A 23,504-nucleotide genomic window follows, 5' to 3' on the forward strand; every position below is an offset into this window, starting at 1 on the left:
TAAATTTTTATTAATGATAATGGGATGACATTAATAAATCAGGGTACATATATTCAAAGAAAACATGTCTAGGTTATTTTGTCATTAAATTATGTTGCATACCCCTCGCCCAAAGTCAGATTGTCCTCCGCCTCCCTCTATCTAGTTCTCTGTGCCCCTCCCCCTTCCCCTAACTCTCTCCCTCCCTCCCTCCCATGTCCTCCCTCCCCCCACCCCTGGTAACCACCACACTCTTGTCCATGTCTCTTAGTCTCGTTTTTATGTTCCACCAATGTATGGAATCATGTAGTTCTTGGTTTTTTCTGATTTACTTATTTCACTCCGTATAATGTTATCAAGATCCCACCATTTTGCTGTAAATGATCTGATGTCATCATTTCTTATGGCTGAGTAGTATTCCATAGTGTATATGTGCCACATCTTCTTTATCCAGTCTTCTATTGAAGGGCTTTTGGTTGTTTCCATGTCTTGGCCACTGTGAACAGTGCTGCAATGAACATGGGGCTACATGTGTCTTTACGTATCCATGTTTCTGAGGTTTTGGGGTATATACCCAGTAGAGGGATTGCTGGGTCATAAGGTAGTTCTATTTGCAGTTTTTTGAGGAACCACCATACTTTCCTCCATAATGGTTGTACTACTTTACAGTCCCACCAACAGTGGATGAGAGTTCCCTTTTCTCCGCAGCCTCTCCAACATTTGCTATTACCCGTCTTGTTGATAATAGCTAATCTAACAGGGGTGAGGTGGTATCTCATTGTAGTTTTGATTTGCATTTCTCTAATAACTAATGAAGCTGAGCATCTTTTCATATATCTGTTGGCCATTTGTATTTCTTCCTGGGAGAAGTATCTGTTCATGTCCTCTTCCCATTTTTTTATTTGATTGTTTGTTTGTTTGTTGTTGAGTTTTATGAGTTCTTTGTAAATTTTGGATATTAGGCCCTTATCTGAGCTGTTGTTTGAAAATATCATTTCCCATTTAGTTGGCTGTCTGTTTATTTTGATATCAGTTTCTCTTGCTGAGCAAAAACTTTTTATTCTGATATAGTCTCATTCATTTATCTTTGCCTTCACTTCTCTTGCCATTGGAGTCAAGTTCATAAAATGTTCTTTAAAACCCAGGTCCTTGATTGTAGTACCTATGTCTTCTTCTATGTACTTTATTGTTTCAGGTCTTATATTTAGGTCTTTGATCCATTTTGAATTAATTTTAGTACACGGGGACAGGCTGTAGTCGAGTTTCATTCTTTTGCATGTGGCTTTCCAGTTTTCCCAACACCATTTGTTGAAGAGGCTTTCTTTTCTCCATTGTGTGTTGTTGGCCCCTTTATCAAAGATTATTTGACCATATATATGTGGTTTTATTTCTGGGCTTTCTATTCTGTTCCATTGGTCTGAGTGTCTATTTTTCTGCCAATACCATGCTGTTTTGATTATTGTGGCCCTATAATATAGTTTAAAGTCAGGTATTGTAATGCCCCCAGCTTCATTCTTTTTCCTTAGGATTGTTTTGGCTATTCGGGGTTTTTTATAGTTCCATATAAATCTGATGATTTTTTGTTCCATTTCTTTAAAAAATCTCATAGGAATTTTGATGGGAATTGCATTAAATTTATATATTGCTTTGGGTAATATGGCCATTTTAATTATATTTATTCTTCCTATCCAAGAACAAGGAATATTTTTCCATCTCATTGTGTCTTTTTCTATTTCTCTTAATAATGCCTTGTAGTTTTCGTTATATAGGTCCTTTACATTCTTTGTTATGTTTATTCCTAGGTATTTTATTTTTTTTGTTGCAATCGTGAAGGGGATTATTTTTTTGAGTTCGTTTTCTAATATTTCATTGTTGGCATATAGAAAGGCTATGGACTTTTGTATGTTAATTTTGTATCCTGCGACCTTACTGTATTGGTTTATTGTTTCTAATAATCTTTTTGTGGAGTCCTTCGGGTTTTCGATGTATAGGATCATATCATCAGCAAAAAGTGATACCTTTACTTCTTCTTTTCCGATATGGATGCCTTTTATTTCTTTGTCTTGTCTGATTGCTCTGGCCAGAACTTCTATCACCACGTTAAATAAGAGTGGAGAGAGTGGACAACCCTATCTTGTTCCTGATTGAAGGTAGAAAGTCCTCAGTTTTATGCCGTTTAATATGATGTTGGCTGATGGTTTATCATATATGGCCTTTATCATGTTGAGATATTTTCCTTCTATACCCATTTTGTTGAGAGTCTTAAACATAAAATTGTGTTGTATTTTATCAAAAGCCTTTTCTGCATCTATTGATAAGATCATGTGGTTTTTGTTCTTTGTTTTGTTGATATGGTGTATTACGTTAACCGTTTTGCGTATGTTGAACCATCCTTGAGATTCTGGGATGAATCCCACTTGATCATGATGTATTATTTTTTTAATATGTTGTTGTATTCGGTTTGCCAGTATTTTGTTTAGTATTTTAGCATCTGTATTCATTAGAGATATTGGTCTGTAGTTTTCTTTCTTTGTGCCATCCTTGCCTGGTTTTGGTATGAGGGTTATGTTGGCCTCATAAAATGTGTTTGGAAGTATTGCTTCTTCTTCAATTTTTTGGAAGACTTTGAGTAGAATAGGAACCAAGTCTTCTTTGAATGTTTGATAGAATTCACTAGTATAACCGTCTGGGCCTGGACTTTTATTTTTGGGGAGGTTTTTAATAGTTTTTTCTATTTCCTCCCTGCTGATTGGTCTGTTTAGGCTTTCCGCTTCTTCATGACTCAGTCTAGGAAGGTTGTATTGTTCTAGGAATTTATCCATTTCTTCTAGATTGTTGTATTTGGTGGCATATAATTTTTCATAGTATTCTACAATAATTCTTTGTATATCTATGATGTCTGTGGTGATCTCTCCTCTTTCAATTTGGATTTTATTTATTTGAGTCCTGTGCCTTTTTTCCTTGGTGAGTCTTGCCAAGGGTTTGTCAATTTTGTTGATCTTTTCAAAGAACCAGCTCCTTGTTTTATTGATTTTTTCTATAGTTTTTCTGTTCTCTATTTCATTTATTTCTGCTCTGATTTTTATTATCTCCTTTCTTCGGTTGGTTTTGGGTTGTCTTTGTTCTTCTTTTTCTAGTTCCTTAAGGTGTGAAGTTAAGTGGTTTACTTCGGCTCTCTCTTGTTTGTTCATATATGCCTGAAGTGATATGAACTTTCCTCTTATTACTGCTTTTTCTGCATCCCAGAGATTCTGATATGTTGTATTTTCATTTTCATTTGTCTGTATATATCTTTTGATCTCTGCGCTTATTTCTTCTTTGACCCATTCATTTTTTAGAAGTATGTTGTTTAGTTACCACATTTTTGTGGGTTTTTCCCCCTCTTTTTTGCAGTTGAATTCTAGTTTCAAGGCTTTATGATCAGAAAATATGCTTGGTACAATTTCAATTTTTCTAAATTTGCTGATATTGTCTTTGTGGCCCAACATATGGTCAATTCTTGAGAATGTTCCATGTACACTAGAGAAAAATGTATACTCTGTCGCTTTGGGATGAAGTGTCCTGTAGATGTCTATCATATCCAGGTGTTCTAGTATTTCGTTTAAGGCCACTATATCTTTATTGATTCTCTGTTTGGATGACCGATCTAGAGCCGTCAGCGGTGTATTGAGGTCTCCAAGTATGATTGTATTTTTGTTAGTTTTTGATTTAAGGTCAATAAGTAGCTGTCTTATATATTTTGGTGCTCCTTGGTTTGGTGCATATATATTAAGGATTGTTATGTCTTCTTGATTCAACTTCCCCTTAATCATTATGAAATGACCATTTTTGTCTCTGAGTACTTTTTCTGTCTTGTAGTCAGCATTATTAGATATGAGTATTGCTACACCTGCTTTTTTTTGGGTGTTGTTTGCTTGGAGTATTGTTTTCCAGCCTTTCACTTTGAATTTGTTTTTATCCTTGTTGCTTAGATGTGTTTCTTGTAGGCAATATATAGTTGGATTTTCTTTTTTAATCCATTCTGCTACTCTATGTCTTTTTATTGGTAAGTTTAATCCATTTACATTTAGTGTCATTATTGACACTTGTGGGTTCCCTACTGCCATTTTATAAATTGCTTTCTGTTAGTTTTGTATCTAGTTTGATTCTTCTCTTTTGTTTTTCTATCATTTGTTTTTGTTTGTTTGTGTTCCATACTTCTTTCCTCAGTTGCTACCTTTTTTAAGTCAAGTGTTTTTGTGGTGGTTTTTTCAAGGGTGGTTACCATTAAGTAATGAAAAGGGTACCTACCATATTCATTGTAGTACCCTATCTTATGAGTATTTCTGCACTTCATCGTCCTTTGCTACTGTTAATCTCCATCCTCTCCCCCCTTTTTTTCCTTTGTTGTCACAGTGTAAGTTTGGTTTTATTGTGTTCTTGGTGGACCTGTTACTTGTGGTTTTGTTTTCTTTTGTTCTTTGAATCTGGTTGGAAAACCCCCTTTAGTATTTCCTGGAGTGGGGGCTTTCTGCTGATAAATTCTCTCATCTTTTCTGTATTTGTGAATGTTTTTATATCTCCTTCGTACTTGAAGGATAGCTTTGATGGGTATAGCATTTTTGGCTGAAAGTTCCTCTCTTTCAGGGCTTTAAATATTGGGGTCCACTCTCTTCTAGCTTGTAGAGTTTCTGCTGAGAAATCTGATGATAATCTAATAGGCCTTCCTTTATATGTTGTACTCTTCTTTTCCCTGGCTGCCTTGAGAATTTTTTCTTTGTCATTGATTGAGTTAAAAAGCAACATAAAAAGTACCCAAAATGCCACAAAAATAAACAAACAAAAAAAACAAAAACAAAAGCGAAAAAGAAAAATAAAACCAAAAAAAAAAAACCTTGAGTCCCAAATTAACTAATTTGTTCGTGATTGAGGATTAAATGGGAGGAAAAGTAAAACGAGAAAAGAAAAAACGAATAGAAAGGAAAAAATATGAAAAAGAGAAAAATGAAGGAAGAAAAAAAAAGGAAGAGAAAAAAACAAAATAAAGCAAAACAAAAAAAAAACAAAAGAGGAGAGAGTGAGAGTTAAGTGTTTTGGAGTATAACCTTAAAGGAGGGTGAGGATGAAGATAAGAAATAAAATGTAACACTCATGGGTAGTGTAGTTCAAGAAAAGGGAAGCATAAGATGGGCAGAGATTAGAAGGACCAAGGTGGAGGAAATAGAAATAATAATAATAAAGGCAATAAGATAGAAGAAACAAAGAACAGCAAAAAAAAATTAGTGGAACAAGTTGTAAAGTCTGCGGATTTTTCTTGATTTTGAGAGGTTAACTTCTTCCTTTTTCTTTTCTCTCCCTCTTCCTGGTCGGTGACTCTGTACCCCAGGCTCTGCCCTTGTGTCACACTTAGGTAGGGATTTGCAGTTGACGGGATTCTATGGCAATGTCATATAATTGGCTTTAGTCTTGCTGGTAGTCAAGGCTTGTTGGCGTTTGCAGGGTCCAACGATGAGAGAGTTTGCTTTCCTGGAGTCTCTCTCCTAGTCCCCCCTTCCTGAATTAGCAGCCTGGTGATCCAGCTATAAGGCTGCTACTGCTTCTGCCTGGGGAGTAAGAGGCTCAAAGAGCTAGGAAATCCCCACTCTATCCCCACTCAGCGCAAGGCTTTGGGAAAGGCTCTGGCAGTCAGAGCTTCCAGTGTAATCAGGCGGGGGTGGGAGTCAATTGTTGTCAAGGTGACTGTTCAGCGCCTAGCATTCTGTTGGACCACTCAACCCAGGCTTTCCACACTTTGTAGCCTGTTTTGGCTGGGAAGAAGAGGCACTAGTCTCTGCTTGTGACTAGTGTAGTAAAGATCCTATTATCTGCCAAGTCCCTCTTGTTAGCGTTTATCCCTGAATATGGAGGCTCTATCAATCAGAAGTTGCCCCCGCCCCTTTAGCGAGAGGTACTAAGAAATATCACGCCTCTTGTCTTGGATCGCTGAACTGAGAGAGATCTTATCAATTAGAGCCCCGTGGGTGCACAGATTTCATGGGTTAAGCTAATTTCAGTGATTGGGTCCGCAGCTGTGCTCCCGAAGGTATTTCATGCTGCCTGCGCGCCCCTCCTCCAATGCTTGATTGTTAGCTTGAATGGCTGGGTGAGGTGCCCCGCCCACGGAGAGAATCTCCCAAGTAGGGAAGACCGCCCTGGCGCCTCTCCCGCTCGCCCCGCCGCTGGCGGCTGGGGCGCACCGTGCGCAGAATAATGAAACACCCTGGGTGTGCGGGCCAGTAGGGCGCACCGGGCGCAGGATAATGGGGCACCCTGGGTGTGCGGGCCAGTAGGGCACGCGTGTGAATGGGGTGCTCCAGGCACCGGTGGCTGGGGACTCTCACTCGCAGTGTGCGGGCCGCTGGGAATGTTAGCGGTGCTCACTCTGCAACCGGACCGGGCGCACGCCGGCGGCTGCTCGCCGCTCCTGAGTGTGGGCCGACTCACCACATGCGCACTCCCTCCGCGGCTTGAATGAACGTCCCTGCGGTAGTTATCTTCCTCCACACCCTCGTCTCTCAGATTCAAGTGATAATAGTCCTTTCGCTTTCAGTTTGTGTGGAACTCCGGAATGCTCCGAGGATAAATTTTTCTGTTTCTAGTTGATAAATTTGTTGTGATTTTGGGGAGATCTGTCAGATGCGCTGCTCACGGCGCCATTTCCGTGACGTCACTTGTCTGATTCTTTTTTATGTTTTCAGTGTCCTTTTTGATGCCAGCTATCTCTTTGTTTAGGTGCTCATGTTGTTTATCTATGGTTGTTCTAAGATCCTTGAGCATTCTAACAATCATTATTCCAAACTCTGCATCTGGCATCTTAGTTATTTCCATTTCATTCAGTTCTTTTTCTGGGGATTTCTCTTGTTGATTCATTTGAATTGCACTTCTCTGTCTTCCCATTTTGTCTCTATATAGACTGTTCCTTCAAATATGTTGTTTGTGTAGCTGAGTATAGTATAGGGTTGGTGTTGTCTGACTCCAGCTTTTAGTTGTGTAATTTCTAAATCTTCTTGGGATGGCTTCAGCTGTTTGTAATCCGCTGTGGGCTTCTCGTCTGCTCCTACTGCTCTTTTTGCTGTTTGTGACGTTTTCTATGCCTTAGCTGGGTCAGGTGTGAGTAGCTTTTCCTTAAGATACCACTCTAACTAGGGTTGTTAGGTCTTGAGCTGATGCTCTCCATATCTGGCCACTGGATGTGCCAGCCCTGGACCTCCCTGGCTGGAAACTGGTGAAGACTAGTGGGAGTCACTGCTTTTTGACTGGCCCTCAGCAACCTTCTTGGAGCTACAGGCGATCCAGAATCATTTTCTCCTCATCCGACACTCGATCCTCCAAGTCAGCCATCTTGGGCAGCTCTCTCCCGATTACTTTTTAAAGAAACACTTTTAAATGATTGCATAAGTCATAGGTGTTCACTATAGAAAAGACATATACAAATGTTAAATCACAATCTAGAGAAAACACGTGTTAACATTTTGCCGCATTGCCTACCAGTTCACTTTATTCTATAATATAGAAGCATGTATTTATGGATTTTATACTGTAATATATAATTGTCTGAAATGGCTCATACTGTGAACACTTTATTATATATTTATTTCTGTGAACACGTCCCACTCAGCATGAGCCCTAGGAAAGAGCTTGCTGGAGGAACCCAGCCTGGCTCCCTCCCGTGTGAAAAACCAGTGTCTCTGTTTCTACAAACTCTTCTGTTATTCAATGCTTTTCCCGTAAGTAGAGGACACCTGTAGACCTACCTGCCTAGGGGCTGTTCCTGACTTAGAATTATGCTTGGGTCTGAAACTCCAATGCAGAGAAAGTGATATACAGCAGAGAGCTGGTTCATTGTAAATGAATGCTTAATCCCTCTGTGTGGGCAGCCCTTTATTTGTGTCCCTGAAAATAGTAACAGTATGGTGAACTTTAATTAAAGAATGCTTATTTTGCTATGTGTATAGTACAAGCTGCTTCCCGAGTTCCTGGGTTGGGCTGAGGTGTGGGGAACATCAATGTGCTTTTCTTTAAGTTTAAATTCATCCTCATGAAGAGAATTATAAAAGTTCAATAAAGGTAGCCATTGCCTAAAACACTGCGAGCAACAGTTGGGTCTGCCTGTCACAGGGCCAAATTGTGCACATAATTACCCAGGCTCCAAGGGAACAAGTTATTTTGGGAAGCACAGCTCAGGATCAATTGTATGCATGGCTGTTTGTTGGGAGCCTTAAACGCTTGCTTACCAGAAAGTCCACCGGAATTCTCCATGCTGGGTGCCAGTGTGGGGATAACAGGTGTGACCCTATAGAACTCCCCACCAGTGGCTAAGTCAGGCACCTGGCCACAGGATTTCTCTAAACTCAGATGACCAGGCTCCAATAGTTTTTATGTGGTTCTTGAGCTTACTGCCTTTTTTTTTTAACCTTTTACTGCAAAAATGTCTTTGACTTTGATTCTGAAGATACTTGATTTGTTAGTCTAACATATGCTTCTAGCCCTAAAATAGTTTGGGAAGAATCTGCATATTTCTAATCTTAACTCTTTTTTCCCATATAACAATTAAAATGGGGAGTGTCTTCAAGATCATGAATTGTTCTTTGGAAGAGAGAATGCTCTTATCTTTTTTTAATAGTTAAAATTTTGTTTCAAGAATTTTAAAACAGCTCTTGGAACTGTAGAGCTAGCCTGGATTGCAAACAAACATGAGACATTGGTGGCTCAGAGAATTATGCAATGTCCTTGCAGTGTTTCCTGGCTCTGTTCTGAGTGTAACAAGGACTCCTGGAAGTGGTAATAAAATGTTTGTGGGATATTTTCTTGAGTAGGGAGTAAATGAACAGATGGAAATACATTACCTTCTAGATAAATATAAGATCTTTATGAAAAAGAGAAAAGTGCTAAATAATTCATCCCAATGCAGTATTGTTTATGGTGATCCGTGTAAGAAGGAACATGGGGACACAGTTGGATTGTAAACAGAGAGTTTGATGTCGAAAAGGAATGCAGTAAGCCGAGACTGAAGACAGTTGTCATTTTCACAGGATGAGGGAATCATACTGTAATTTAAGATCAGCTAATGATAGGCTTCAGTTACTTCTGTGTACCATTCTTGTGTATTTACTGTTTATCTTAATCAAAATCAGTAAAATTAGATCGCAGTAGTGCGTGTTTTAGCTTATCTGAATCTCTTTTTAGGAAAAAACTCTAAAACGGTGCATTAAATGATAATTTTTCTTTCCTTTTTTATTTTTAGAGAGAGAGAGGGACAGACAGACAGGAAGGAAAAGAAATGAGAAACATTAACTTGTAGTTGTGACACTTCAGTTGTTCATTGATTGCTTTCTTATACATGCCTTGACCAGGGGTGCTCCAACTGAGCCAGTGACCCCTTGCTCAAGCTGGTGACCTTGGGCTCAAGCCAGTGACCTTTGGGTCATGTCTGTGATCCCATGCTCAACCCGGTGATCCCATGGTCAAGCTGGATGAGCCTGTGCTCAAGGCTGCAACCTCGAGATTTTGAACCTGTGTCCTCAATGTCTGAGGTTGATGCTCTATCCACTGAGCCATCACCTAGTCAGGTTAAATGACAGTTCTTAAAGGTAAAATTATGACATAGAAATATAAAAATCACATGTGTTAAAGATGTTAACTAATTAATGACAAAATGGAGAGGTGTTACACCCAGTTCAAAAGAGACTCTGAAGGACAGGCACATATGTAAATGAGGACTGACCAGTGCAGAGGGTGTCTCAGTGGAGTCTGAGTTCTCTACCGGAGAAAGGTTTTCCCTGCACTGAGCAGAATGCACTTCTAGTCTCACATGAGAAGACTTGAAAATGCTGCCAGTTCTTAATGGCTTACAGGACTGTCTATAGCAGCGGTTCTCAACCTGTGGGAAATCCGATGGCTTTAGGCGACCCCTGTGTTTTGGTCGTTCGACCCCCGCCGGGGTCGTGACCCACAGGTTGAGAACCGTTGGTCTATAGCATAGACAGGGTGCTCTAGACAAGGCACCTGTTTCCCACAGAACCTCAGATTTTTCCCAATATAAAGGAGCCTTAGTAACCATCTCCCCTTTCCAAATTTCTTAACTTCAGTCTGTTCCATCCTTTCTGTAAGTTGGGGAGGAGATGCCACATATCAGAGAGATCATTCCTTAAACCAGAATCAGTCTGGGCTCCAGTTGGCCTTGTTAAAATTCCCGAAAAGCATTTTTTTTCCCTCTCATTAGGCAGTCTCAGAATTTTTAGAACCTTTCCTTGTTTTTCAAATAGCTCGGGGTCTAAATGAAGAGTCTATGAGCCTGGTGGTTGAAGCCTACAATTCACAACTCAGAATTTCTGAGTAAAGCCAGACCTGGAAAGGACTATCTTCAAGTTCTGAGAGAGCTGTCTCTGACCTACTCACTTCAAGTCTCATCCATTAGGCTGATCCTATTTTAGATACCCTCAGCAGTGAGGTTGCCTTTTAATTGTTACAAGGCTGTTCTTTTTCTGGGCAAGATTACAGGAGGTTTTCTGTATTTTCTTTGTTTTGTTTTTTAACATTTAAGTTAAGTTTGACATGATAATAATTCTTAAATGCCTGGACCTTGAGGAGATACAGATTTGTAGCTCCTCTGTCTCTCTTTTTCTTTCAATTTAAAAAATCTGATTGATGTTCTCTCTGATCTGTCCCAGAAAGTCAGAGAAATAAGATGCTATTTAGCAAATAGTTCCTGAGTGCCACTGTGTTCCAAGCACTATTTAGAACAGAATGCAAAATCCTGACTTCTCTGTGTGTCACTTTTAGTGATAGTGGTGATATTTGTGGCTTTTGTACCCCTTAATTTGAGATTGTTAGGCAGTCTAACACTGGTGGGAAGAGACCTGAAATCCTGTGTGTAGGCAGAATTTGTTGGGGTGGATCAATGGGAAAGGCTGCCTCTCTTTTACTTTGAGTAATTAAATTTGTATTTATGAGTTTACCTGGAACCCAAGTTAAAAGCAGTGTGTTGGTACTTGTGAGGTTTCATTTAATTTGTGATTGAAATTGTCACAGTTTAAACTTGAAGTATTGAAGAGTTGAATAGGGACTAGTCCTGTATATGTGAATTGAGGTGCACCCTGCTGGGTGCTAGAACCCATTGTTTGAGTGATACATGGGTGAAGAAGGCAGGATTAGAGGCTGTGGTATCCATTTTGACTTTTTAATGTGCCCCACATATACTTTTAGGCATCTAAAGTCTGGGAAACCAGTCTGGGCATTTCACTTGCTATGTACTGCAATGGGGTTAGCCTCTTTACATGAGTTAATTTTAAGGCTCTTTGTCCTTGATCTTTTACGAATCAAATCTTGATTTGAATGTAACCCTTTGTATTAATTGGCCCTTAGGAATACATTTTTTAAAAATGCATGGCAGCCCCTGGCCAGTTGTGTCAGTGGATAGAGCATCGGCCCAGTGTATGAACATCCCAGGTTCAGTTTTCAGTCAGGGCACACAAGAGAAGCGGCCCTCTGCTTTTCTCCCTCTCCCCTCCCCCTTCTCCCCCTCTTCCCCCCTCACAGCCGGTGGCTTGATTGGTTTGAGTGTTGGCCCCTGGCACTGAAGATAGCTCAGTGGGTCCCAGCACATCAGCTCCAGGTGCTAAAAATAGCTTGGTTGATTTGAGCATCTTCCCCAGATGGGGGTTGCCCAAGTGGATCCCAGTCATGGTACTTGGGGCACATGCAGGAGTCTATCTCACTCTTCTCACTTAAAAAAAAATGCATGGGCAAAGTATTATTCTTATTCCCATCAGCAAAAACTAATGTTCTGAAACCTTGTTCCTTGAGGAAGTTAAGATATGCTAATGCTGTTCTTTGTTTTTTGAACAGACCTGTATCCTCTGGGTTCTCGAATCCCTTTCTGTCTGTGCACAGCAGTCGTCTGTGAGTGTGTGAGCTATGTATGCTTGCTTCTCAGAGGTGGAGTACCTCCTGCACTAAGTGAACTTTGGTCGTGACAAGCTGTCTTTGTTTTTTCTTTGCAATGACCTAATTCCCTTTTATTTTAAACCCCAAAGCACATTGAGTTTCTCTGAACTGCCATCACTGACTGCTGTTCTTCTTTGATTCTAAAGCAAATTTATATTTGTGAAATGTTTTCCAGTCTCCTGTAATTCATCAGACTTCTCGTTAAGGGGAGGAGGTGAGCCAGGAGAGGCGAGCTGACTTGCCCATACCAGACCAGACACTGATGGTCACAGAGCCAGGCTTCAGATTTTAGGGCGGCAGTTTTGAGGGGTTGCTAAACTGAACTGTTGCCGGCCATATTATCTAGCAGGATCTGGGAGACTAAGCAGAGATTTGTGGGCGGATAATAAAAGGGCTGCTCACTAAGATGCTTGCTTATGCAAGTTATGAGAACATTTGGGCCCCAGATGGACTTCTGGCTCATCTGGTAATTGATGTTAGCACATGCAAGATTTTTAGAATTAACACTCTCCTACTCACACACCTCTTGCTTTGATTCCGTTTCTTAAACGTTGGGTGAGTAGTTGAAAGGTGTCCCTGGGCAATTGGCAACCTTGACGTTTTGAAATTTATCACAGAGGATTATTCAGTGTTCACGCTGTTGGAGAGTCAGCTGTGAGTGGCCTTGGAGTCCAGGGAGCTTCCCTGATGTCAGTGTAATGTCAGCGGGAACACTTTTAGATGTTTTTAAAAGAAGGTTGAGGCCCTGGCTGGTTGGCTCAGCGGTGGAGCGTTGGCCTGGCGTGCGGGGGACCCGGGTTCAATTCCCGGCCAGGGCACATAGGGGAAGCGCCCATTTGCTTCTCCACCCCGCCCCTCTTTCCTCTCTGTCTCTCTCTTCCCCTCCCGCAGCCAAGGCTCCACTGGAGCGAGGATGGCCCGGGCGCTGGGGATGGCTCCTTGGCCTCTGCCCCAGGCGCTGGAGTGGCTCTGGTCGCGGCAGAGCGACGCCCCCGGAGGGGCAGAGCATTGCCCCCTGGTGGGCAGAGCGTTGCCCCTGGTGGGCGTGCCGGGTGGATCCCGGTCGGGTGCATGCGGGAGTCTGTCTGACTGTCTCTGCCCATTTCCAGCTTCAGAAAAATACAAGAAAAAAAAAAAAAAAGAAGGTTGAGCGTTTGGTTATTTTAATTTTAGGTCGCACTGCTGATTCCTGACGTGGTTCTGGAGTGACCTCTCATTTAGGGTATTGTAGAATTTGCAAGGACCCAGAGCAGGTCCTCCTGTGATGGTGGGTCTGTTGTAAAGTAACTAAATCCAAAAATCCGCGGGTGTTTGTAGAGGCACGTAGTCCAAATAAGTTTTTGAAAAGTTTTATTAAAGGTGGAAATTTAGCCTGACCAAGCGGTGGCGCAGTGGATAGAGAGTTGGACTGGGATGCAGAGGACCCAGGTTCGAGACCCCCAAGGTTGCCAGCTTGAGCGCAGGCTCATCTGGTTTGAGCAAAAGCTCACCAGCTTGGACCCAAGGTCGCTGGCTCGAGCAAGGGGTTACTCGGTCTGCTGAAGGCCCACGGTCAAGGCACATATGAGAAAGCAATCAATGAACAACTAAGGTGTTGCAACGAAAAAACTGATCATCGATGCTTCTCATCTATCTCCATTCCTGTCTGTCTGTCCTTGTCTATCCCTCTCTCTGACTCTCTGTCCCTATAAAAAAAAAAAGATGGAAATTTATTAAATATGCCAGCTGCATATGGCTGACACAGGGCAACAGACACAAATTGTGCAGCTCCCAAAACAGTTCAGGGGCTGTTTATATACTCCTAATTATACATGGGAGGGGAGAAAACCTGACATCACAGCATAAGTTTAAACCTTTTGTTTAGAGATACATACATTAATTACATGCTTTCAGGAGGGGAGGGGTAGTTTCCATAGGGATAAATGCCTGCAGATGGTCCATCAGCCCAAGAAAAGATTTAATTCTTTTCTCCCTACACCTGGCTAGCCATTGACTCTTCCCCCAAAGGTATAGGGGAAGGTCAGGGAATCCAAGTCTTCTTCCTTTTTCTGCATTTACAACACAATGCCATCTTGGTCTTATGCTAATCATACAAGCATAGAAATCACACTTACAAAATCTTTCTGCATGCCTAGCCCAAATTAATAAAATGTTCTTTAAATTTCCTAAAATATTAATATTAATTCTGTAGCTTTTGGCACTTTACAATAGGTTGGGCGGGGTCTTTCTGGCTGGGGTTGTGAATCTCTGTAGTGAACCTGCACCTACCTGCTCTTTCTAAGGGCAGGGTCTCCTTTCTCAATGCCAGAGCTGAGATCACATTACTCCAGAGATGTAGCTCTGCCCCCTACCTCCTGCCTTACCCAGAGATTTTACAAAGATGTACTGCTTTCTAGAGTCCCCATACTTTTCAAATACGTAGAAAGGACCAGAAGAGGGATTAGAAGGAATCTTGGCACATTGGGAATTTGTGAAGTGGAAAAGAAAACACGATTAAAGTGATTGTTGTAAGTGAAAACATAAACAGAGCAGGTTTAGAAAAGGAATGCACCTGAGTTGAGGTTTTGTGGAGCTTTACCTGAGAGGGTGTGCATTTATCCATCGTACCATGTTGTTGACCCACGGCACTTATATTTCTTCTCCTCCTAATTAGCTTTTGAACTGTGTCATACAGTTAGTTAATTGTGACAATTATTATTCCCTTTTTATAGCTGGGAACATATTAGGACATAAAGGGCAAATAACTGCATGGTATCTGAATCAGAAATAGAATCTGAGTTCTGAGTCCTGCCTGCAGGTGGAGTGGGTTCTGCCTTTTTGAGGCTCCCTCCCTGAGATCACTGCGCCTGTTTCCTGGTTTCGGCTATCTGCCTCCCCATGGTGCAAGGCCTAGAATTGGCGCATGAGCCTTTTGATGTCTTTACTCACTGAGGATAGTAAATGGGATGCAAACTCAAATTCATAGAACACCCTGATACTGCCCTGAACCTTTGAACCAGACAGACAATGCTGGTTTGTGATCAGTGGGTTTAGAAGTGAAGCCATTCAGGCCTGCCCCCGCCCAGCTTCATGCTGCAGGCTCCGCCTAGTGTCCCAGACCTCAGCAGACCCCGCTCCATTTAATTCAGAAAATCCCCAAGACTGTGGTGACTCTTAATTTCAGAAAAGATGGTCTGAAATCAGTATTTTATGTGATTATTATCAAAGTAAAAGCTGGCTTAAAAAATATAAAGGAGATTTATAGATGCTTTGTTACCATTTTTTTTGTTTGGAGAAAATGAAAAAATAAATCGAGCAGGTAGTCTTTCAGGCTGCAGCCCTGGAAGACCTATTGTAGAAGAGTGATAATTAACTAATCCATGAAATGCACTGTGTCAGACTCAGGACTGATTTTATTTTCCTCATTTGAGTATCCAAGTGATACACTCATTCAGATGAAGATGTGAACTTGTGTTATATAAACAATTTAAATAATCACAGCTATTACTGTTGGAATCCATGGGAGTCCGAAAAGACCAGAGTTACAGGCTTTATTGAAAGGAAGAAAAGAACCCTGCCTGGCACGTCTCCGGGGAGAAGGGCACTGGTTACAGACTAGGGGTGAATTTTATAGGGTTTGGGAGAGCCTGAGGTGGTACTGAGTCAGTTCTGGTATGTTCCCTTTTACGGTTAGAGGATTTCAGCTTTCTGAAATGCTCCTTCTTAGGCAGTTGATCAGCTTCCTGGAACTCTTCTGCCTCGGGGCGATTGTCCAGTATGTAAGGGTGAGGTCAGGCAGCCAGGTGGGACAACAAAAGGGCAGTTGGAAGTTCTGGTAAATTCATATATCTATCATTTCTCAACTCTGTGGTATGATAAAAAGGAAAAGAGGTGGAGGGAAGGAGAGGGTATGGGGTTCAGGAAGGAGGTTTGTTTCAGACCAGCCATCTTCTGGAGCTACATCCTGCTGTTATCCCTATTGGGGGCCTCCTTCATGGACCTTTCCCTGGGGCAGTTGGAGTAGGGGTTGTAAAAGCATTGGATTGTAGGTAATCCTGGAGATTTCTCTCATTCGAGCCTATAGGAACTTGATAAAGAAAGGGGCAAGTATTAAAATTAGGCACAAAATTAGGATTGGTCCTATAATTGGTGCTAACATTGAGAACAAGGGGGTTTTCCACCATTGTTCGGAGTAGGGGTGTATTTATAGGGTTCCAGATTTTTCTGTTTCATGAGGGCAGGTTTCAGGGTTGGTGTGTAGGGTTAGGTAGATTTTTCCAGTTTTCTGATTGGCGAAGGTCTGTATGTGGTTCTGTAAGAAACTAGTGAACAAATGTAAGAGGCAGGGTCCAAAAGTTAGAAAAATAAATAGGAGAGTGAGTGGACCAATGAAAGGCAATAGTCAAAACACCCAGTTTGTGTGAAACCACTGATTCCATGTTTACGAATTCACTGGGCTTCAGAGAAAGAGAGTAGGAATAGGACAGGGAAGTGGCCAGTCCCCCTGCCCCTAGACCTACTTCTGTAAAGCAACAAGAAGAGGGATTACCTGTACAGCTCATTTGGTCCTTAGATTGACAGATAGTGTACTAGGAACTGGAAGAGGTTTATGGGGTGGGATTAGGTTGATATTTGGGATGAGATAGACTAGGGTACAGGTTTTTGTCTAATTAGTAGGGAGACACATATAGGTGTTAGTCCCACACGAGTAGAAAGCTCCTGATTGGGTGAGGCAGGCTGAGAGGTGAATAGAGAGTAGAAGGACAAGGGGTTGGTTTTGTTTCTCTGTTTCTGAGCTCCAGATGGTCAGGGTGGAGGAAAGAGTCATCCCAATAACTGGGGAGAATAGAGGATTGTTATCTAGGGTGACTAATTAAACATTCTTTGAAAACCAGTTTTCTGACTGTTCAAATTCATTTATCTCGGTACAAACCTCCTACAACCTGCACAAACCTTCTACAATTTAAACAAACCCTTAGCTTTCATGCACTTTCTTATCCAGAAATAACTGGCCTTCATAACAACTTGCTCTTTCCTTTTTCTTTCAAAAGTATTTCCATATCTTATACCTTCTATTATCAAAACCATACAATTCCTTTCTAGTCAGAACTCTTGATTTAAAAAATCTTTAACTTTTAGTGACAATTAAGTTGACTTTCTCTTTACCCTAGTTTCCTTTTTCCCAAAGCCTGATTAAAAGAGTCCTTAGTTTCTTCATATATTCAACATATATAGACCAATCAGCTTCCAGTTTGTGGTTGGAGTAAGGCATGCCGTTTTTCTACTTTAGCAGCAGTGGAAGTTGTCAGGATCACAATGTGTGGACCTGTCCACGTGAAAGTCAGTCCTTGGGTGATGTAATGCTGGAAGCACCTCTTGGACAGTCTTTGAACAGTTTGCTGAGTAACCTGTAAATCATGCAAGTACTTAGGGAAAGGGTGGTTACATCTCTACACTTTGCAATTAGAGTTTAAGTCCTAGTGACCACTACTTCTAGCTGGAATTAGCAGCAGGTCCCAGCCTATAATAGGCATGGGGCATTGAGATAAGAGGAATAAAGGAGATACTATACATTAAATAAAGTAACAAAATTAGACTGTCAATACCCACAGTAGAGATCTTCGAGGGATAAATAAAACTCAAATATTCAGGCAAGGCATAGTAGATGGCCCTTGTGTTTCCAAGAAATGAGATCAGTTTATCTGCTACTTGGAAGAAATATCTTAGGCTCATGAACAATGTCCTTGGGCCTTCAGTGGCAATTCCCAGCATGCTGGGCAAGGTCAGGTCACAGGTATCTGGAGCAGGGCTAGAAGAGACTGAACCCTCCCTCCATGGAGCAAGGGGGCAGCTTACCTTCTCATGTCCCTCTTTCCACAGCAGAGGTGTGTCCCTTGATGGGGCCGGGAAGCCTGGCAGGCTTCAGTTCAATGACCTTTCTTTCTACTCTGAAGCAGGGCCCTGATGGAATTCTATGAAGCCCTTTAGGGCGCTGGAACCTTTAAAAGCATATGCCAAAAGCTGGTATTCCTGACTTCTTTTGGGCCTTATTTGCCTTGTCTGTTACTTCCTTGGCCATTATAGACCTTAAAAGCCATGCTCAGAAGATCTCACTGAGGGGCTTGACTAAGAGCAAAATTGAGAATTCAGTTTTTAAAGAATCCTATTAGACCGAGGAAAGAAAAGATTTGATCTGTGTTGATAGGTGGTTGGAGACTGCAGAGGGTCTGAGTTAGATCTAGGGTGAGACCTCAGGTGGTGGGGGTTAACATGATACCCAGATAGGCTATTGACTGATAGTGAAGTTGAGCCTTAACAGAGAAGACATGATATCCCTTCATAGGGAGGAAGTTAAGAAGGGTGGAGGTGTGTCTCCTTGAGGCAGGCAGAGAGGGGCTGCAGAGGAGTAAGTTATTTACATATTGTAACAGAGTACTAGTTTTTAGATTGTATGTTGCTAAATCCTGAGCTAGTGCCTGCTTAAACAGGTGTGGGCTGTTTTTGAACCCCTGGGGTAAGAGAGTCCAAGTAAAGGTAAACATAAAGTAAGAGTCAGGGCGTAGAGGAATGGTAAAGAAGGCATTCTTGAGGTCTAGGATCATGAAGTGAGTGGTGTTTGAGGGAATGTGTGACAGTAACCTGTAGAGATTAGGAACTCTTCGACGGAGGGGAATTCCTGCCTCATTGATTAGGCATAAGGCTTGTATGAGGTGATAAGCCCCTGAAGGCTTTTGAATAGGAAGAATGGGGGTATTGCAGGGAGAGTCTGTGGGGATGAGTAAGCCTTGATTAAAGAAGTGGGGTAATTATTGGTTTAAGGCCTTAGAAACAGACACAGTTGCACATTAAAAAAAGACTTCACATACAGATTGTGAATTAAGGAATTTAAATGAGCATGCTTTACTTGTTTCAAATAAAATTATACTAGAGATATTTTCTGACAAAGAGACAAAACATATTACTCACACAGCCCAATAGACAACTCTTCTTTTTTTAAGCTTTTCGAGATGGCAGGAGTTGTCAGCATAGAGGGAAGGAAGAGAGAAAGCAGATGGATGGACAGTGTGAACAGCTGGATGGAAAAAAGGATGGTCAGAATCTGCAGGAGGAGGGGGAAGAGATTAAATAAATTGCTGGTGGTGGCACCATGTGGTCAGAGGAGTCAAAAAGATTTGGAGCTCTGAAGAGAGAGGAGAGGATGAGGGGGAGAAAGGCATAGTTGTAGCTGAAGCTGGTAGGTGGGGGGAATGGGTCAAAGAAGAAAAAGAGACAGAGCCACCCGTCTGTAAGGAGGGAGGAGGGGTTTAAGAACACAGTGGAGAAGGGAGGGTCCCCTGGCCAGCAGGGGAGGAAAGAGGCTGGTATTTGCAAGTGAATGAGAAATAGGATTTTGTGAAGGAAGGGGGCTTTCTGGAGTGAAGAGACTCAAGTGGAAGAGGTTTGCAGAGGGACCAGAGAGGGGTCTCGAGAGAGGGGCACCCCTGGGGGTCAGGCAGGAAGGGGAGAGAGTTGGGAGTCCACGGATAAGGAAAGATTAGGAGTGGAGGTTTTAGGTTTCTTTGGCCAAAAATGGCCTGTGTGTAGAACAAGTGGCACAGAAATTAAGGACAGGAGTGAAGGGAGAAGAAAGCCTCCATGTAAGGAATTTCTGATGCCCTCCCTGTCCGGTGGCAGAAATTGTCAAGATCCCTCAGAATATTTTAATCGAATGTCCTGTTTTCAGGCCCATGGGAGTCATTGTCTAATTTGTATTGGGGCCATGCCGTGTTACAGAAGAAAATGAGTTTTTTTGGCTTAAGGTCAGAGAGGCCCAACTTAGTGAGGTCTTTTATGAGACATCCTAGAGGGGTCTGGTCGGAAGGCTTAGACTCTGAGGAGCCCATAGTGGAGACAGGTGAGCAAGAGGGGGCATCCCCGCCTTTTGTCACTGTCCCAAGAGGAGAAAATCTCCGTGTGGGGGAGTCATTCCTGATAGAGATCGTCACCACCTGTCAGGGAGCTCCAAGAGAGAGAGTGGAGAGGTTTGGCTAGGTGCCTAGTCTTTCATGCAGTCCACTGAGACTGAAAGTCATACCCCTCAAAACATGAAGCGTGTCAGAGAAAACTGTCCGACCAGAGAAAATTTTGTGGAAAAGAGAAGCCGACCAGGGAAGGGGTAGGGAGAAACTCCTTACCTTCTGGTCCGGCAGGAGTTCAGGACAGGGTTAGACTGTTGGCCAATCAACCTACAATTACACGTCCAAACAGAATCAGGGAGTAAGCCCGGGATGAGCTGCCGCTGCCCATTGCTTCCCTGGTTGTAAGTTTGGACAGCAAAGAGGGATTGTCCAGGCAGTTAGTACCCTGTCCCGGGTCTTGGCACCAAATGTTGGAATCCATGGGAGTCCGAAAAGACCAGAGTTACAGGCTTTATTGAAAGGAAGAAAGGAACCCTGCCGGGCACTTCTCTGGGGAGAAGGGCACTGGTTACAGACTAGGGGCGAATTTTATAGAGTTTGGGAGAGCCAGAGGGGATACTGAGTCAGAAGTTCTGGTATGTTCCCTTTTACGGTTTTACAGTTTCAGCTTCCTGGAACGCTCCTTCTTGAGGTGGTTGACCAGCTTCCTGGAACTCTTCTGCCTCAGGGGCGATTGTCCAGTATGTAAGGGTGAGGTCAGGCAGCCAGGTGGGACAACAAAAGGGCAGTTGGAATTTCTAGTAAATTCATATATCTATCAATTACTTATTTTAAATAACAGACCATTTCCCTTCTTTCAGTGGGCAGTCTACAGCAGGGGTTGGAACCTTTTTGGCTCAGAGAGCCATGAATGCCACATATTTTAAAATGTAATTTCGTGAGAGCCATACAACAATTGTGTACGTTATGCATTATCCAATAAAAATTTGGTGTTGTCCTGGAGGACAGCTGTGATTGGCTCTAGCCACCCACAACCATGAACTTCAGCGGTAGGAAATGAATGGATTGTAATACATGAGAATGTTTTATATTTTTAACATTATTTTTTTTATTAAAGATTTTTCTGCAAGCCAGATGCAGCCATCAAAAGAGCCACATCTGGCTCATGAGCCATAGGTTTCCAACCCCTGGTCTACAATATAGGTGGTTATGTTTGTAGGTTTAATTAATTTAAAAAGAAACCAAATTCATATATACCATTCAGTAACACAAGTGCATCTCAACATTTCAACAAGGACCTAAGTGCTTTTTTGCCATTGCGCACATTGTGCTGGTTTTCATATTATATCATTTAACTTTGAACGAGGTAGTAGTGTTTGAGTTCTTACGGACTTAGGACTTTGTTGGTAAGTTTTTCATGAAAGGAGTGGCCTTACCCACCCTCAGATGGGTTTGAAATTTTTGCTTACATATATTCCTGGGAAACTCCTTCAGCTATTATTTTTCTCAACTACCGTGTTTTGGTGGCTGAAGAGCATTTTTTTGGCTCCTAGTTTACACAGAGGAATCTAACTGAGGAGACACTGCTGATGGTTTGAGACCTGCTGCATGAAAACACAGTACTGCAAGTCATGGGAACACAGCCTGTGATAGCCCCCAGGCCCCCTCCTCTGCTTTCTGTGCTTGAAGAGTATCCGTACTATGGCCAGGGTGGGCCCTATGGGGCAAGGGGACCAGTCTGCGCCTACAGGACTGCCAGCCCTGTCCCATGACTCATGGGTCGTCATTCCTGATGTTTCGAGAAGAGATGCTGGAATCTGCTCCCGGGTGATATATTCAGTGAGACAGTGACTCCCATTGCTGTCCATCTTCTCTCTGTGGTGACTTAACACTGACCCTTAGCTTTGTAGGATAACAATGACTAGTAATGCCTACCCTTCTTTTCCACAGACAGATGCATCTGTGGTTTCCTGCCTTCATTCTCTTTCCCAAGAGGTATGAAGGAGCAGGGAGCGAGCTGTTCTGCAGGAGAGAGGAAGGTCTGAGCTGCAAGTGGGACAGGAGGCTGGTCAAAGGTGACAGGGTAGGTTTGAGTTAGCTGTGGGCTGAGAGATGTTGACATCTTTCCTTGATGGTCTGTGTCTGATTCATAGAAACCATTTCTCTTAAGAAAGGACAGCCCTTGCAATCTGGTCTGAACCAAGCAGACTGGACCTACCTTTATTCTACCTTAGTTCCCATGGACCTTGTGCTTGCTTCAGCAGCACACATACTAAAATAGTTTCCATCGACTTTAGGGATGCCTATTGCTATCAAACAGCAAGAAAATTCACAAAGAAACCTTCAAGTGAAGGGAGTGGATTTGGTTGCTGCTGCTATTACTTTGTTTTTAAATCCTCCATATTTTTCAGGCTTTTCAGAGAAACCAAGAATGAAGGGAAATGTGTAGGAACAGTCTCTGTAGGCTGTGGGATTTAAAACTGTAAATAGAAGGAAATTAAGCATTCTGATAAAGCGTAAAGTTTCTTTTCAAAGTACATTGAACTCTTTGCAAGCTGTTCCCACAGAGCCATTGGGATCCTTTTTCACATTTAGGTTGGTTAGGCACCTTATTGTCTCCGAGGGGTACTCATTAAAGATAGGGGTACTTTTCTTCCAGTCAGGATGGCAGCATAGGTAAACATGGTACTCACATCCTCCCACAACCACATCAAAATTACCTGAAACTACAGAACAGTCATCATTCGGAACATCATTCAGAACCGTTAGCCTGAAATCTGGCCGAATGGAAGTCCTACAACTAGGTAATTAAAGAAGAATCCACATCGAGACTGGTAGGAGGGGCAAAGAGACAGAAAGGGCTGGTCCCACACCTGTGTGTGGTAGATAAAAATTGAGAGGGATATCATGGCAGAAGAGGTCCCACCTGAGGAGTGAGGGATCTCAGCCCCACACCAAGCCCCTCAGCATAGAGTTCCAGTGCGAAGAAGAGAAGTCCCCATAACTTCTGGTTGTAAAAACCAGAAGGGATTGTGGCTGAGTGAGGCTGAGTTAGGCCGAGCTGTGGGAGTTCCAGGAAGCTTTTCTTTTTTTATTTTTTTATTTATTTTTTTATATAATTTTATTTTTTTAATGGGGTGACATCAATAAATCAGGATACATATATTCAAAGATAACAAGTCCAGGTTATCTTGTCGTTCAATTATGTTGCATACCCACCACCCAAAGTCAGATTGTCCTCTGTCACCTTCTATCTTGTTTTCTTTGTGCCCCTCCCCACCCCCTATCCCTCTCCAATTCCCCCCTCCCCCCCGTAACCACCACACTCTTATCAATGTCTCTTAGTTTCACTATTATGTCCCACCTACGTATGGAATAATACAGTTCCTGTTTTTTTCTGATTTACTTATTTCGCTTCGTATCATGTTATCAAGATCCCACCATTTTGCTATAAATGTTCCGATGTCATCATTTCTTATGGCTGAGTAGTATTCCATAGTGTATATGTGCCACATCTTCTTTATCCAGTCGTCTATTGATGGGCTTTTTGGTTGTTTCCATGTCCTGGCCACTGTGAACAATGCTGCAATAAACATGGGGCTGCATGTGTCTTTACGTATCAATGTTTCTGAGTTTTTGGGATATATACCCAGTAGAGGGATTGCTGGGTCATAAGGTAGTTCT

At 42.2% G+C, this 23,504-nt stretch overlaps 1 protein-coding gene and 1 long non-coding RNA gene across 2 annotated transcripts in view; one reads left to right on the forward strand and one right to left on the reverse strand.

The window, feature by feature from the left end:
* The window catches only part of ACTN2 (actinin alpha 2), a 106,935-nt gene that overhangs the window by 20,776 nt on the left and 62,655 nt on the right, over positions 1-23,504 (forward strand). The gene's annotated exons all lie outside the window — the stretch shown is intronic.
* LOC136389116 (uncharacterized) lies at positions 17,153-22,871 on the reverse strand. Its single transcript, XR_010748271.1, has 4 exons — positions 22,747-22,871; positions 20,097-20,147; positions 17,779-17,921; positions 17,153-17,330 (listed from the first exon to the last, which is right to left on the reverse strand). It is a non-coding gene; the product is annotated as an uncharacterized lncRNA (long non-coding RNA).

This window comes from Saccopteryx leptura, chromosome 1 (assembly GCF_036850995.1).
Source record: "Saccopteryx leptura isolate mSacLep1 chromosome 1, mSacLep1_pri_phased_curated, whole genome shotgun sequence".
Taxonomy (NCBI): domain Eukaryota; kingdom Metazoa; phylum Chordata; class Mammalia; order Chiroptera; family Emballonuridae; genus Saccopteryx; species Saccopteryx leptura.